The 14,847-nt window shown below is 41.3% G+C and overlaps 1 protein-coding gene across 1 annotated transcript in view; it reads right to left on the bottom strand.

Annotated features, from left to right (window-relative positions):
• LOC124796347 (laminin subunit gamma-1) overlaps positions 1–14,847 on the bottom strand; it is a 1,176,638-nt gene that overhangs the window by 936,877 nt on the left and 224,914 nt on the right. The gene's annotated exons all lie outside the window — the stretch shown is intronic.

Genomic DNA, 14,847 nt, shown 5'->3' with positions numbered 1-14,847 from the left:
TTTCAAAAGTGCCAGGCAAGGCGGGAGAGGGCGGGGGAGAGGAGGGAGGGAGGGGTATAATATCACGGTCATTTACGTAACTCTACAGATAAAAGGAGACAAGGGGTGTGAGCTCTAGGACGTTGGATTGGAAGAGGAGGACCGGAAGACGAACTTCATCGCCGGTGGCCTCCCAGACCTCACACCTTCTAACTTTTTTCTGTGGGGTTATGTAAAAGACCGCGATTTTAACCCCCCCCCCCCTCCCTATTCCTGACACTCTTGAAAGTCTGCGACATCGCACTGTTCAAGCTGTGAATTCGATAACGAGACACCAGCTGCTTTCTGTGTGGCAGGAAATGAGCCATCGTTTTGATATTTGTCGTCTAATACATGGTGGTCACATTGAACGCATAAAAATTTGAACTTTTTCCCAGGAACGATGGAATTGTGTTTCTACCTTTTGTAGTTTGAAAGCAATAAGTGTTTGAAATCTGTTCCTTCTTTCTGAATAGCCCTGTATATCTTTAAATCACTAATCGTGAATATAGTGGTTAGCTGCAGGACGAATGAATTAGAATTAAAATAACGTACTTAGAATTCATGAAACTTCCTATACATATTTGATGCTCAAGTAACTGACGTCATATTAAAATTAAGGGGAAACATAGTTCTAAACAGTGTCTGAAATGCGCATTTGGGGAGATCTAGTTTAACTGTTTTCATTTGCAAAGCGGTGCAGTCCTCAAACGAAAATGGATGATATTAGCGTGTATGGAGGAGAATGAAGCTGACGCGTAATAATTTTATACTTTATTGCAATTGTTAGAAGTGCTGAGAAGAAAACTGTAATGGTGGTGTTTGTAGTTCAACTTTCACACAATACTTGTATCAGAAACAGCAAATCGGTAACTGCGTAATCGACATGTAACTGCAGTTCACGAAATTAAAGCTGTGTACAGTACATTAAAAAGTCATAGATTTAATGCATAAGTCACGTTTTATTTTCAATTCCATTGTGCTTTTAAATGTTCACCCCTACACCATCAGGTTATTTCCACGTGTTTTACGTTGTAATAGGCACTTGCGACATGCACATGCGTCGTATATGTGGCAGAAAACGATGTGGCAATGTGTGTTGTCTTTCACTAGTGAAAAACATTAATGTTATTTACAGCGCTGTAAGGTGATATATACATTTGTAAACGTATGTAGAAACTGTACTTACTGCTGTCACAGCGCACCGTATGCCCTTGACTCCACAAATTTCATAATTACAATATTTTTGGAAATATCACAATGCAAAGAAGTTAGCTTTGACAAAGATCCAGGGCGTTGGCGAGAGATACCAAAGATACTATGCTATATTACTTTTATGAATTTATTAATTCTACATAATGTAATTATCTTAATCTCCGAACAAAATGAAACTGATTTTCGTTGTTTTCAAGTTTCTTCATTAATGCAAGACGACACATAACCTTCTCTTCACATCGTTAACTACCACAGAGGCGACACATCTACATGTCACTAGCGGCTTACATGGTGTAAAAATATCTAAATCCGTCGGATAATAATGGCATTGCGATTTAAAAGCGTGGTGGAGTGACTGAAGCAGTAAATCGATGATCTGTGTATTATCCTTATTTGTACACATAAGTCCGGGTCCACACATTGGGGAAAGGTTGGCGTCAACAGTGTTCGTTACGCCGCGCGGGACTAGCCGAGCGGTATCAGGCGCTGCAGCCATGGACTGTGCGGCTGGTCCCGGCGGAGGTTCGAGCCCTCCCTCGGGCATGGGTGTGTGTGTTTGTCCTTAGGATAATTTAGGTTAAGTAGTGTGTAAGCTTAGGGACTGATGACCTTAGCAGTTAAGTCCCATAAGATTTCACACACATTTGAACATTTTTGAACAGTGTTCGTCCGGCGTGTGGATCGATGAAATAGCATTGGAATCGACGCTGGGCACAATGTTGGTACGAGTGCGTTGCTTGTCGGTATTTCGACCAAACATTAAAGGACTTAGGGCCAGTAGCGATACTCCGGCCAAGCATTGGCGCCAACGTTGTTTGTTTTGTATCTTCGCTGTTTCGAAGCCGAGTTTGTTTGTTCCTTCATTCGTCGTCGTCGTACAAATTTCCAAGTTAAGTTTTTCACAATTTCTCAGGTAGAGTGGTGGCTTACGTTGGCTCTATACGAATTCAACTGAACGTTGGCTCCAGTGTGTGGTCAAAGTTGATGCCAGCGTTGGCACCAATGTGTGGAGGATGTGTCACATTTAAGACGCGCAAATGAAAAATAAATAACAACCTAACCGTTTTTATTGCGCACTTGAGAAAGAAGCGATAGTCGATACTCAGGCACACACTGCAAGACCACCATATTGTCGTTTTCTGCAATTAAATACTTACAAACCAATGTCTGTCGGCTAAGTGCCACGGTGTAATGTTACACAGCGGTACCACTGGTGTCCCAGAAGGAAAGGCAGTGCGTAGTAATCTTGTTAAGCGTGTTTCACTTTCAGTTTTTCGTCAGAAAAAAATCCTACTCCGTCAGATCTGGGGAACTGGCCGGCCAATCCAACGATTTGGAAACAGATCGTGAGGACATGCTGTGCACTATGGGCTGGACAGCCATCGTGTCGGTACCACAGATTACGCCTAGTCTGCAGAGGAACGTCTTCTAGCATCCGTGGAAGACAGTCTGTTAAGAGGCTGCGATACTTGAGCGCGTTCAGTGTTCCATCTTTGGAAAACGGGACTATGAGCTGATGGTTCACTATCCTACGCCACACGTTACACTCCATGGACGCTGGCGTTCCACCTGACGAAGCCAACGTGGATTGTCAACTGAATAATAGTGTGTGTTTCGGCTGTTTACCTGGTCATGATTGGTAAGTGCGGCTGCATACTAAACAGAATACATGCTACTTCCGGAGTATTCTGTCTTAATGCCCAGGTATAGAAGTTAACACGAATCTTACAATCGTAAAGATGTAGCTCTTGATGGAGAGAGATATAAAAGGGATGGAACCTATGTCGATGGAGAAAGCATAGGACAGCCGGCCGGAGTGGCCGTGCGGTTCTAGGCGCTACAGTCCGGAACCGAGCGACCGCTTCGGTCACAGGTTCGAATCCTGCCTCGGGCATGGATGTGTATGTTGTCCTTAGGTTAGTTAGGTTTAATTAGTTCTAAGTTCTAGGCGACTGATGACCTCAGAAGTTAAGTCGCATAGTGCTCAGAGCCATTTTGAAAGCATAGGACACTTGGCTGACTCAGGCCACTTCCCCGTGCGACTGCGCGGGAACAAAAGCGCGGATCACCTGCAGCAGCAGCAAGAGCGTTAATTTTCCTCTCTTCTTTCGTCACTTGTTTCCATCTATTACGTTGTCTACGTATTACACTATCACTTTCACGTACCTGGTTGAAGAGGATGATGAATTATTGCCGTGATGGTTGATGTCTATTGGGATATCTTGCCGCATACACAGTACAAGAACGAACTGCATTCCTCCTACACTCTCCATACACCAAGAGCATGTTGGCTTTTTCTGCATTGGTAAATCCCATCTTCCACTTATGATCTACTGCTTGGACAGTCTCACACTAACTGTCGTAACGCAATCAAGGAACACACAAGCACATTGCAAGCAAACATAACAACATAGTATGCAGTAACTTCGCAAGCTGAAGGGCATAAACAAGTGCCGGAGTGGGAACTTTTCAAAGTACGGTATCTCGTAAACGACTCGCACTAGAATCCTGCAGCAGACAGCTCTGACATTCTAATTTACCCTGCTTTTAGATCATTAATGTCAACAGGCAATGTTCCATTTAAAAAACTGATTGTTTGCAAAAAATACACTTTATAAGTAGTATTACATTCCGTTTATTAGCCAAAAATACAAGGCCCTGACTACCAATCCATTCTGTAAAAACAGCAAATCAGCAGCACTTTCTAGTTCCGCAATATTTGGGGGGGAAGTTTTAGGTGAATCGCCCTGTATATGCAACTGAAGAGCAAACGAAATGACCGAGCGAGGTGCCGCAGTGGTTAGCACACTGCACTTGCATTCGGGAGGACGACGGTTCAAACGCATGTCCGGCCATCCTAACTTAGGTTTTCCGTGATTTCCCTAAATCGCTTCAGGCAAATGCCGGAATGGTTCCTTTGCAAGGGCACGGCCTACCTCCTTCTCTAATCCGATGGGACCGATGGGTGTTCCCTCCCCCAAATCAACCAAGCAACAAACAAACAAAATGAAATAAATTTTATTGTGTTATTTGTTAAGTGAAGCTATGGTTTCCAAGAGGGGTTAAAATGGTGAACGTGACTAAATTCTGCAACAGAAGGAAATGCCTATTGGCCGTCTACATTAGAAGAGTCGAAAAAACTGAGAATTGAATATTTCAAAACGTTTACGTGTACTAAAATGATAACTATTTACATATGTTTTCATATGTTCTGTCGCTGTGTACACTGTAAAACCTAAACACATCAAGGAGAATCAACAGTCAGTAGCCTCTTTCCTTAAAATTTTAGATACCGTTGTGGCGGGCCAAGGGTGGACACTCCGCCCTGTGTTTACGCTCTAGTGGAAAGAGCAGCGGTGTTGTATAAGTAAGATCCGACTATTCATGTTTTGTATTATTACCAACGACAGGAACGTTATGCACTCGCGATAAACCAATTTTTTCGTATAATAGAAATTTGAATAGGTTTCTAAATTAACGTTTTGGGATTAGCGGTATGCAATACTACATGTTAAATCGTTTAAAAACCAAAAGAAATCGAAGCAGAAAAGATGGAGGGCAGCACTGTGTCTTTTCATGGGTTGAAGTATTACTTGATAGCGAAAGCTAATTAGACGCTGAGACAAGGTAGTTTGTTGCTTTCGCAAAGTCTTCAAACCACTGTCTATTTGCCTCTATGAAGCTGACAATGGAATCTTACAGCCTGTCCCTCGCCGATTTTCTTCATGCCTATAGGATTTGGAGATCAGTGGCATGACACCAGTTTCTCAAAGCAGCAAGACTTCTTCTCGTAATAACTCGAAAATATCGCCATCGAAAATTAGATTTCTGTGAGCAATTAAATTCAAAACATTTTGAGCTTGTTAATGCACTCCCCGTCAGCTGAATGCTTACACTCGTGAAGTCGCTGGTACGATTATCGTTTGTAGTACCTTTTTCTTTACTTTTACATAAGTTATACATTTATCATCAAATGAAAATATTAAATAATAAATATTGAATCACAATTTTTTCATAAAATTACATCGTTTATTTTTATTTACCTGTCGTATGAATGTAAATTTATTTGATGCAGACATGTGAAATGCCTTATCGTTAAATAAAATGTTCAATAGGAAAGGGAAGAAAGAGGGTTTGAATTACCAAATTTAGCTACCTCGCATACATGAAACGCAGAGTGAAAGTGGAAAGAAAATTTGTAACATACCCACGATCAATATGATAAGCGTATTCATCGCAAAAGATATGAACGAAAGCTGTCATAGGTTGCTTCCGAAGAATGGGGAAGTATGATGTTCACGTTGCATGTTGTCACGGAAAACGTTAGTACATTAAGTGGTGCTTGATGAAGTATATAAACATCAGAATAAAAAGTGAGCCAGGCGTGAAATGACAGGGTGTGGGTGCGAGGAGAGTTATTCTCTGTACCGTGTCGACTGCTTCATAATAGTGACAGTAATTGGTTATGATAAACTCCATTATGAAGCTGCGGGTGAACGACCGAAGGTAGTTAAGCGACATTCTCCTCGGCACACAGAATCTATGCCTGGGAGACAGGGCATGAAATATATTTCCACAGATGAAAAGCAGTAAATATGTCAAAAGGACCGTAATGTAAGCACAGCAACGACGCTAAAAAACATCGAAGCTGTATTCAAAATTACCTCAAAACATATTACTTATACAACAAGTCTAAAAAAAGGAAAAATTCCAAGGAATGAGGTTTTAAAGTCTTACTGGCTTAGAGATAAAAGATAATAACAGGAAGTTATTTATAATGTCAAATGTTTCGCTCGAAATTTGTGCTAAATTATTCATAAATATATTAGAAAGAAAAACCAATCAAACAACCTTTTCGTGTTTATGTGCAGTTGCAGTTACAAACTGAGTTCTCTAATGAATTTAAAAAAATACTGCAGGGAACGGCTTAGTGCACAGTGCATATAATGTCGTGATGCAATTCTGCAGTATAATACAGTGATTCTACCCGGAAATAAGTGAAAATGAATCTTGGAATGCATTATCGAGCTCCACATTCGCCAAGATGCAGCTCTACATCACAATAACGACAGCGGATGTCTTTTTCTCGCCCCCTTCTCACCCCGACCCATATGATCGCAAGGAGTGACTGTGTCAAGGTTTGTTAGACATATTTTCTATATTATTAAACACTTAATAATTAATTAAAAGGGTTCGCCTTCTTGCAAGAACACAATCTTGTCTTAACGGACAAACCTGTTTCACCACGGTTTTGTATTCTCCAGTGGGTTTTTCTGTTATTACTTCCGAAAGATATACGTTTAACGTTTTATGTAGATTTGGAATATATTGACATGATTTTTTGTGGCTTATATTACGTATGTTAATTGGATTTTGAGAAAGAAAACTGGCGTTCTACGGATCGGAGCGTGGAATGTCAGATCCCTTAATCGGGCAGGTAGGTTAGAAAATTTAAAAAGGGAAATGGATAGGTTGAAGTTAGATATAGTGGGAATTAGTGAAGTTAGGTGGCAGGAGGAACAAGACTTCTGGTCAGGTGACTACAGGGTTATAAACACAAAATCAAATAGGGGTAATGCAGGAGTAGGTTTAATAATGAATAGGAAAATAGGAATGCGGGTAAGCTACTACAAACAGCATAGTGAACGCATTATTGTGGCCAAGATAGACACGAAGCCCACACCTACTACAGTAGTACAAGTTTATATGCCAACTAGCTCTGCAGATGACGAAGAAATTGAAGAAATGTATGATGAAATAAAAGAAATTATTCAGATTGTGAAGGGAGACGAAAATTTAATAGTCATGGGTGACTGGAATTCGAGTGTAGGAAAAGGGAGAGAAGGAAACATAGTAGGTGAATATGGATTGGGGGACAGAAATGAAAGAGGAAGCCGCCTGGTAGAATTTTGCACAGAGCACAACATAATCATAACTAACACTATGTTTAAGAATCATGAAAGAAGGTTGTATACATGGAAGAACCCTGGAGATACTAAAAGGTATCAGATAGATTATATAATGGTAAGACAGAGATTTAGGAACCAGGTTTTAAATTGTAAGAGATTTCCAGGGGCAGATGTGGACTCTGACCACAATCTATTGGTTATGACCTGTAGATTAAAACTGAAGAAACTGCAAAAAGGTGGGAATTTAAGGAGATGGGACCTGGATAAACTAAAAGAACCGGAGGTCCTACAGAGATTCAGGGAGAGCATAAGGGAGCAATTGACAGGAATAGGGGAAATAAATACAGTAGAAGAAGAATGGGTAGCTTTGAGGGATGAAGTAGTGAAGGCAGCAGAGGATCAAGTAGGTAAAAAGACGAGGGCTAGTAGAAATCCTTGGGTAACAGAAGAAATATTGAATTTAATTGATGAAAGGAGAAAATATAAAAATGCAGTAAGTGAAACAGGCAAAAAGGAATACAAACGTCTCAAAAATGAGATCGACAGGAAGTGCAAAATGGCTAAGCAGGGATGGCTAGAGGACAAATGTAAGGATGCAGGGGCCTATCTCACTAGGGGTAAGATAGATACCGCCTACAGGAAAATTAAAGAGACCTTTGGAGATAAGAGAACGACTTGTATGAATATCAAGAGCTCAGATGGAAACCCAGTTCTAAGCAAAGAAGGGAAAGCAGAAAGGTGGAAGGAGTATATAGAGGGTCTATACAAGGGCGATGTACTTCAGGACAATATTATGGAAATGGAAGAGGATGTAGATGAAGATGAAATGGGAGATATGATACTGCGTGAAGAGTTTGACAGAGCACTGAAAGACCTGAGTCGAAACAAGGCCCCCGGAGTAGACAATATTCCATTGGAACTACTGACGGCCGTGGGAGAGCCAGTCCTGACAAAACTCTACCATCTGGTGAGCAAGATGTATGAAACAGGCGAAATACCCTCAGACTTCAAGAAGAATATAATAATTCCAATCCCAAAGAAAGCAGGTGTTGACAGATGTGAAAATTACCGAACTATCAGCTTAATAAGTCACAGCTGCAAAATACTAACACGAGTTCTTTACAGACGAATGGAAAAACTAGTAGTAGCCAACCTCGGGGAAGATCAGTTTGGATTCCGTAGAAACACTGGAACACGTGAGGCAATACTGACCTTACGACTTATCTTAGAAGAAAGATTAAGGAAAGGCAAACCTACGTTTCTAGCATTTGTAGACTTAGAGAAAGCTTTTGACAATGTTGACTGGAATACTCTCTTTCAAATTCTAAAGGTGGCAGGGGTAAAATACAGGGAGCGAAAGGCTATTTACAATTTGTACAGAAACCAGATGGCAGTTATAAGAGTCGAGGGACATGAAAGGGAAGCAGTGGTTGGGAAGGGAGTAAGACAGGGTTGTAGCCTCTCCCCGATGTTGTTCAATCTGTATATTTAGCAAGCAGTAAAGGAAACAAAAGAAAAATTCGGAGTAGGTATTAAAATTCATGGAGAAGAAATAAAAACTTTGAGGTTCGCCGATGACATTGTAATTCTGTCAGAGACAGCAAAGGACTTGGAAGAGCAGTTGAATGGAATGGACAGTGTCTTGAAAGGAGGATATAAGATGAACATCAACAAAAGCAAAACAAGGATAATGGAATGTAGTCTAATTAAGTCGGGTGATGCTGAGGGAATTAGATTAGGAAATGAGGCACTTAAAGTAGTAAAGGAGTTTTGCTATTTGGGGAGCAAAATAACTGATGATGGTCGAAGTAGAGAGGATATAAAATGTAGACTGGCAATGGCAAGGAAAGCGTTTCTGAAGAAGAGAAATTTGTTAACATCCAGTATTGATTTAAGTGTCAGGAAGTCATTTCTGAAAGTATTCGTATGGAGTGTAGCCATGTATGGAAGTGAAACATGGACAATAAATAGTTTGGACAAGAAGAGAATAGAAGCTTTCGAAATGTGGTGCTACAGAAGAATGCTGAAGATTAGATGGGTAGATCACATAACTAATGAGGAAGTATTGAATAGGATTGGGGAGAAGAGAAGTTTGTGGCACAACTTGACCAGAAGAAGGGATCGGTTGGTAGGACATGTTCTGAGGCATCAAGGGATCACCAATTTAGTATTGGAGGGCAGCGTGGAGGGTAAATATCGTAGAGGGAGACCAAGAGATGAATACACAAAGCAGATTCAGAAGGATGTAGGTTGCAGTAGGTACTGGGAGATGAAAAAGCTTGCACAGGATAGAGTAGCATGGAGAGCTGCATCAAGCCAGTCTCAGGACTGAAGACCACAACAACAACAACAATTGGATTTTACCTTTTTTACATTTTGTTTGACCTGTGGCTGCCAAACGAAATCAGTCATAAGCCTATATTAATACAACGTGCCCTCCACAACATAGGGAATCTTAGGCAACGACTTTATTGAATTTTTGCATAGAATAATACCTCAAAACTTGGTATTGAGGTAAAAAAGCTGGTGAATGCCCATCTGTCTCTTACAGCTGCTACATTTGATCCGTTCTGCACTGTACTTAATTAGTATTTGGCTCCTAATTATGTTGTTGTTATTACTGTTACGTTTAAAGCGACCTGTGGGCGTCAAGTAAATTTCGTGTGTTTTGTATTAGTAATCTATTTGGAATAATATGCAATTTATGGATTTGCTGTGGATTTATTACAGCGTTTACTTACGTGTTCTAGTACTCATTCGCGAATTATGGTAGTTAATCGACTTTTGTAGTGGCTTACATGCACATTTCACTGGACGTTCACGTTGTAGGTACGTTATTCACAGTCATTTCATTCGCTGTTTTGTTTACGACTGAAGTTTTTTTTATTGTGTGTGTGTGTGTGTGTGTGTGTGTGTGTGTGTGTCTGTGTGTGAGTGTGTGTGTGCGCGCGTGCGTGGTTTCATAGTTCGCTTAATGTGTTTAATAACTTTGGTGACACATTTTTGAGGAATAAAAGAAAATTGTGTCTTCGCCTAAAAGTGAACCCTGTTGATCCATTATTATCTTCTACAAGTAGGGGAACAGATCGGAAATTACATTATGATTTTAAATAGTTAATTTTCGATTATTTCCGAACTTTTGTTTACACTTGCATGCAATGCAAAACTCTTTGTAACGTCCATAGTGGTACGGGGGAAGTAGAGACGAACAATTTTACACGGGACACACTTGTTCCATCAAGTCGGGAAACAGCCTCAAATTGGCTTACAAAAGCCACATACTACACCGCGCATCCGCGCCTCTCAAGATTTTTGTACACTGTCGCCATCATACGCCACCGGCTTAGTTGCTCATTTACAAACTGTAATATTGACATTTCTGTAAATTTAACCTCAGAAACTGTTGAATTTTAACAGCATAAAATCAACAATTAAGTGGTTCCTTTATTTTCTTTCTCTTTCTTTCTTTCTGGTCTTCCCAGTACGAGACTACAGTGCTTGTACGGGCTGAGTTTAAATGGAACTGGAAACGTAATTAGTTTTTGTATAACGCGTTTAAAAGTTTTTTTTTTCCTTTCGTTATCCTCACAGGAAATGTTAACACTAATGTTACCGAAAGCAGATGACATAAAAGGGAGAAATGATACTGAAAATCTCGTACGGCGCACAAGTCCTGTAGCTCAGGTGGTTCTCTTAGGTCGATTTAACGTTATTTTCCGGTCTCTTGCATAACAAGTGTCTCGCATCAAATTTTTCATCTCGACTTCCTAACACCACTGTAGTACGTTGTAGACCGTTGAAATGCCTTTACATATGCTGCAATCAGTGATACGAAGGGAGTGATACGCAGATATCCTTGGGATATTCCTAAATTCCTCACTAAACTGCTCCACATATCTGGCCAACTATGGTCTGCCTATGGTTTGAACTCACTGTACGGATACTGCAGCTGCCTCATTTAGAACATGGGACAGAGTCGAGGGCGACGTACACGATACTTAGTAGAACGCTGATGACATACGTAGTTCCAGTCCAGGCTTAAGCATGTCCAACACGTCTGCGCCGCCTGGAAGTTATACAGAACGAGGTATTACGAATCATAGGCAAAGCTCCAAGATACTCACGCGCAGCGGAGTTGAATAATGAATTCCGCCTCGAGACCCTCGCGGAGGTATTCAAAAACCTCGCCACACGACTATACAAGAACTTGAAACACTCGAACAACCCCTTAGTCCCAAATACGGGAAACTACGATCAAAACTGCACGTGGAAGCATAACCTAGCAAAAAGACTTTTCCTTAGGGACCACCTTTGGCAGGCATACACTAAGCAGATGATCAACATTGTATCGGCGAATCGCTGCGTCACAGTAAATCTGCCTGGCACCGCAAGCAGCGCTCACACAATCTACTAACCGACAAAAACGGGTAAACTGAACGCGGGCAATACAAGCAAACCCCACACGACTCGAAACAACGAGCGGGCGATTTTATAATCAAACTGACCTCTCAGATGATGACTTTGGGATGTTACAGATACGTTGGCGGTACAACCGTCCCAGGAGATATCGCTGGTGCCCCTCTATAATGGTAACACCCGTCTATTAACTTTTTCTGTCACTCACATTTGAATTGTCGCTACCGACAGTGGCCCTGTTACACGCCCCGACTGCCGTAGAGGTTTTCGTATCTATGGCCCTTGCCATGGCACTTTGTCCCCTTGCTACCCTTCAATCGCTTTTATGTCTACTGTCTCCTCGACGGGAGCGTATATTATTGTGCTGTCGCAAATAGACGTACGGACAACATCACAGTCCATCATCGTGTGACTTCTTGATTAGCATACTAACCCCCTTCCGCAGAGGTGAACTGAGAACTCTTTTGCGTTGGTCGTCGTGGTAGTGAGGGAGTGGAGGGGGCTTCACTTATTCTACACTCTAGAAGCACCCATCACAGTTATCCACACGACAAGGATACATGCTTGTAGGACCCCGCCCATGCAGGTTCCCTGTAGCGCCCCCCCCCCCCCCCAGCCTTCCCTCGTTCCTCCTTGAGTATGGGACCACTTTGACTTTTCTGAGTCTTGTTTTTACCTTCGTTGATATTCGTCTTATAAACTCTATCTTTGCCGTCTCTGACTCAATAACATTGATACTGACAAGTTGTTAATGTTTCAATTTTCCTTAGTTTCCTTTAGTGCTTGCTCAGTGCAGCGAATGAATAGCATGGGTGGGGCGTGGGGGGGGGGGGGGGGTGTAGGCTACTACCATGTCACACTTCGTTCTTAGCTTCTGTCTCCTTTTAATGACCATCGACTTTTAAAATTGCTGTTAATTTAGTTAAATGAGAAGTGAGACAATGAAATGAAATGTCGTGTGGCTAGGGCCGCCTGTCGGGTAGTCCGCTCGCCTGTTGCAAGTCTTGAGCGATGATGATGAAGACAACACAACGCCCAGTCCCTGAGCAGAGAAAATCTACGACCCAGCCGGGAACCGAACCCGGGCCCCTTAGCATGGGATTCCGTTGCGCTGACTACTCAGCTATCGAGGCTGACAGTGAAACAATAAGAATAGCATTTTTAAGGGAGACGCTCATGAAAAATACACACTATTTAAAAAATGCACCAAATCCACGCCGGCCGGGGTGGCCGTGCGGTTCTAGGCGCTACACTCTGGAACCGCGTGACTGCTCCGGTCGCAGGTTCGAATCCTGCCTCGGCCATGGATGTGTGTGATGTCCTTAGGTTAGTTAGGTTTAAGTAGTTCTAAGTTCTAGGGGACTGATGAGCTTAGAAGTTAAGTCCCATAATGCTCAGAGCCATTTGAACCAAATCCACAATTTTGAAAATACGGCAATGAAATTTTCCACGATGTTTTACATAAAAGTAACACACTTAGTGTTAAGTTCATAAGATAACATATATTTAACTTTTATGGAATTTATAATTTTAGTTTCAAAAAATAATATACAGTATGTACCCATTTCCCAGAAACGACTCAAGATATTTCTACATTAACTCTGTTTAATCACTTTGTGTATCGTAGATACTATCTTGACGTTTTTTGAATACATCGAATAGGAGAACGTTAATAATTTTGAATTAGAATTCTGCAAGTATAATACAAAATTCATGGAAAATTCCGAGCAATTTGCCCCATATCTCAGCTTACACTCAGAATTTCAAAATTAACTCCTGAAACAACATTTATTGGCTTCGTAGATAAAAGTGTACCATCCTTCACAAATTCTGAGATATAGGTACACAAACTTTTAAAAACATTATTTTCAGGCACTGATATTTAAGTTCAACATAACGTTTTTTCTTATGTCACCTCTTCAGAGGGCCCCAGATATGTACTCAGGATCCTCTTTCCCTTAAAGACTTCTCTTCTGCTTTCTTGTTTTGTGCCTTCTTTCCTTATCAAGACTTCGCCTAACTTTTCAGTTGCAAAGAGGCGCTATAAATCCATTTTTCACGAGATCTCTTGATTAAGCACATTGTCCCTAATGCCTTCATCCTCCCTAAATTCCCATAACTAAATACAAGAACTCTATCGTAAGTTGCAGTAATGACAACTATAGCGAATGAAAATGGGGTTTTAGAGTATCGTTTCCAAATGAGTGAATTTAGAGACTCATTTAGATTCTGGGTTTTGCCGTGAACACACTTCATTTTTAGAAGTTCAGGATCGGCCAGAAACCTGTAAGTTGACTTGACAGCATCCAGTATACTATTTGGAAGCATGTTCTCGTGAATGTAGGGGTTGTTACACGTCTTAGCCTGTAGATATTTACGCCAGGTAATGTGACACAGGTGATGAATGCGATGTTCATGTGGTGACACCATGTGAAAATATGTAACCCATTCTGTACTTTTCATGTCACTTACTGAATAGGTTCAGTCTGATAGTGTTGCCATAATATACTTGAAGCGTGTTTCTCATCTTCTTTGTGACTCTGTTGTGTCCACCCTTGCGCTTTCGATCTTCCACCTTTTTTATTGTTTCTAAGATACTAAAGAGAATCACAGATGATCTATGAAATTAAAGAGTATATATCACAGCCTTCTAGATATGTCCCGGGCAAGTTTGATTGAAAGTAACCCACGGAATCGTTATTTAACAAGCTAGTGTTGATGTGTTGCTTTAAAAAGTGGGCATAGTAGGAAGTTTGCGTCCCACTTTTAATTAGCATTCAGGCACTCGGATACGATTTCACATTGAAGCTTTCGGAACTTACTGTCCATGAGTTCCACTAATAAATAAAAAATAAACTGAAAATAGACATTTTCGGTCAATTTCATGCACGTGCGTCCTTAACAATGTATGGAACTTTAAGGTATAACGTTGTAAGCATGCTTTGGCACCGTATTTGGCTATGCGGCTATTGATGTCCTTGGTGTTCACTCTGGAAAGCTGGAAGCCGCGCCCGTCGACAGGAAACTTGCTTGTCCGCACATGTGCTACCCAGACGCGCCGTCAGCAACCACTAGCATCTTAGGCGCACTTTTTCTGCCCCATCTCTAATGGCGGCGCTATCTGCAAGTGGCTCCTGTTACAGGAGTCCACTCGTCGCTGGGAACCGTGTTGTCTTCACAATGACACTTCTCATCCCGTCTGTTTAATGGTTAACAGAATGTTGCCTAAATCCAACTAATTTGTCAGGAGGCAGGGAAAGCTTGCTCTTGCAACGACCTACACTGTGTA

The sequence above is a fragment of the Schistocerca piceifrons genome, chromosome 4 (genome assembly GCF_021461385.2).
Source record: "Schistocerca piceifrons isolate TAMUIC-IGC-003096 chromosome 4, iqSchPice1.1, whole genome shotgun sequence".
Classification (NCBI taxonomy): domain Eukaryota; kingdom Metazoa; phylum Arthropoda; class Insecta; order Orthoptera; family Acrididae; genus Schistocerca; species Schistocerca piceifrons.
This window is presented reverse-complemented; position numbering and strand designations above follow the sequence as displayed.